Source organism: Arachis ipaensis, chromosome B2, assembly GCF_059453495.1.
Source record: "Arachis ipaensis isolate K30076 ecotype BB chromosome B2, ASM5945349v1, whole genome shotgun sequence".
Taxonomy (NCBI): domain Eukaryota; kingdom Viridiplantae; phylum Streptophyta; class Magnoliopsida; order Fabales; family Fabaceae; genus Arachis; species Arachis ipaensis.
The window spans coordinates 89,767,972-89,771,065 of NC_142437.1; the positions used below are offsets into that span (position 1 = coordinate 89,767,972).

General features: G+C 41.2%; 1 non-coding gene across 1 annotated transcript; it reads right to left on the minus strand.

Annotated features, from left to right (window-relative positions):
- Window positions 1-877: 877 nt before the first annotated feature.
- LOC148574791 (small nucleolar RNA R71) lies at window positions 878-985 on the minus strand. Its single transcript, XR_015905988.1, has one exon. It is a non-coding gene; the product is annotated as a small nucleolar RNA R71 (small nucleolar RNA).
- Window positions 986-3,094: the final 2,109 nt, after the last annotated feature.

Sequence of the window (3,094 nt, forward strand, 5' to 3'; positions counted from 1 at the left end):
TTTTCAAAAATTTCTTTTTAATTAACTAATTATTTTTATTTTTTATTTTTGATTTCAAAAATTTTCGAAAATTACTAACATTTTTCAAAAACCATTTTCAAAAATCACTAACCCTTTTTCAAAATAATTTTCGAAAATTATCCCTCCCCCATCTCATTCTATTTATTCATTCATATCCTAACATCTCATCTCACCTCTCTTCCATTCTCACAGTTGTGTTTCTTCCATTATATTACATTCTTTGTCTCTCCCTCTTTTCTTCCACTCACAAAGGGATCCCTATACTGTGGTATAAAGGATCTCTATTATTATTATCATTTTTCTGTCCATTCTTCCTTGTCATATGAACAGGAGCAAGGATAAGAACATTCTTGTGGAAGCAGATCCAGAACCTGAAAGGACTCTGAAGAGAAAATTAAGAGAAGCTAAAATACAACAATCCAGAGATAACCTTTCAGAAATTTTTGAACAGGAAGAGGAGATGGCAGCCGAAAATAATAATAATATAAGGAAGATGCTTGGTGACTTTACTGCACCTAATTCCAATTTACATGGAAGAAGCATCTCCATTCCTGCCATTGGAGCAAACAACTTTGAGCTGAAACCTCAATTAGTTTCTCTAATGCAGCAGAACTGCAAGTTTCATGGACTTCCATCTGAAGATCCTTTTCAGTTCTTAACTGAATTCTTGCAGATATGTGATACTGTTAAGACTAATGGAATAGATCCTGAAGTCTACAGGCTCATGCTTTTCCCTTTTGCTGTAAGAGACAGAGCTAGATTATGGTTGGATTCTCAACCTAAAGATAGCCTGAACTCTTGGGATAAGCTGGTCACGGCTTTCTTAGCCAAGTACTTTCCTCCTCAAAAGCTGAGCAAGCTTAGAGCTGATGTTCAAACCTTCAAACAGAAAGAAGGTGAATCTCTCTATGAAGCTTGGGAAAGATACAAACAGTTGACCAAAAAGTGTCCTTCTAACACGCTTTCAGAATGGACCATCCTGGATATATTCTATGATGGTTTATCTGAGCTATCAAAGATGTCACTGGACACTTCTGCAGGTGGATCCATTCACCTAAAGAAAACGCCTGCAGAAGCTCAAGAACTCATTGACATGGTTGCTAATAACCAGTTCATGTACACTTCTGAAAGGAATCCTGTGAGTACTGGGACGCCTATGAAGAAGGGAGTTCTTGAGGTTGATACTCTGAATGCCATATTGGCTCAGAATAAAATATTGACTCAGCAAGTCAATATGATTTCTCAGAGTCTGCATGGAATGCAAGCTGCATCCAACAGTACTCAAGAGGCATCTTCTGAAGAAGAAGCTTATGATCCTGAGAACCCTGCAATAGCAGAGGTAAATTACTTAGGTGAACCTTATGGAAACACCTATAACTCAACATGGAGAAATCATCCAAATTTATCATGGAAGGATCAAAAGCCCCAACAAGGCTTTAATAATGGTGGAAGAAACAGGTTTAGCAATAGCAAGCCTTTTCCATCATCAACTCAGCAACAGACAGAGAACTCTGAACAAAATGCTTCTAATTTAGCAAATCTAGTCTCTGATCTATCTAAGGCCACTGTAAGTTTCATGAATGAAACAAGGTCTTCCATTAGAAATCTGGAAGCACAAGTGGGCCAGCTGAGTAAAAGGATCACTGAAATCCCTCCTAGTACTCTCCCAAGCAATACAGAAGAGAATCCAAAAGGAGAGTGCAAGGCCATTGACATAAGCGCCATGGCCAAACCTGTAAGGAAAGGAGAGGACGTGAATCCCAAGGAGGAAGACCTCCTGGGACGTCCAGTGATCAATAAGGAGCTTCCCTCTGAGGAACCAAAGGACTCTGAGGCTCATCTAGAGACCATAGAGATTCCATTGAACCTCCTTATGCCCTTCATGAGCTCGGCTGAGTATTCCTCTTCTGAAGAGAATGAGGATGTTACTGAAGAGCAAACTGCCAAGTTTCTTGGTGCAATCATGAAGCTGAATGCCAAATTATTTGGCATTGATGCTTGGGAAGTTGAACCTCCCTTGTTCATCAATGAACTAAGTGATCTGGATCAGCTGACATTGCCTCAGAAGAGACAGGATCTTGGAAAGTTCATAATACCTTGTACCATAGGCACCATGATCTTTAAGGCTCTGTGTGACCTTGGTTCAGGAATAAACCTCATGCCCCTCTCTGTAATAGAGAAACTGGGAATCTATGGGGTGCAAGCTGCTAAAATCTCATTAGAGATAGCAGACAGCTCTAGAAAACAGGCTTATGGACAAGTAGAGGACGTGTTAGTAAAGGTTGAAGGCCTTTACATCCCTGCTGATTTCATAGTCCTGGATACTGGAAAGGAAGAGGATGAATCCATCATCCTAGGAAGACCTTTCCTGGCCACAGCAAGGGCTGTGATTGATGTTGACAGAGGTGAAATAGTCCTTCAATGGAATGAAAACTCCCTTGTGTTTAAAACTCAAGGATCTCCCTCTGCAACCATGGAGAGGAAGCAGGAAAAGCTTCTCTCCAAGCAGAGTCAACCAGAGCCCCCACAGTCAAACTCTAAGTTTGGTGTCGGGAGGCCACAACCAAACTCTAAGTTTGGTGTTGAACTCCCATATCCAAACTCTAAGTTTGGTGTTGGAGAGTCTCAACAAAGCTCTGCACATCTGTGAGGCTCCATGAGAGCCCACTGTCAAGCTATTGACATTAAAGAAGTGCTTGTTGGGAGGCAACCCAATGTTTATCTAATTCTTATTTTTATTGTTTTTCATGTTTTCTTAGGTTCATGATCATGTGGAGTCACAAAATAAATATAAAAATTGAAAACGGAATCAAAAACAGCAGAAGAAAAATCACACCCTGGAGGAGCATCTGTCTGGCGTTCAAACGCCAGAACAGAGCATAGTTCTGGCGCTGAACGCCCAGAATGGGAGCATCCTGGCGCTGAACACCCAGAACAAGCATGGTTCTGGCGTTCAACGCCAGAAATGGTAGCAAATGGGCGTTGAACGCCCAAAATGGGCACCAACCTGGCGCTGAACGCCCAGAGTTGTGTGCAAAGGCATTTTACATGCCTAATTTGGTGCAGGGATGTA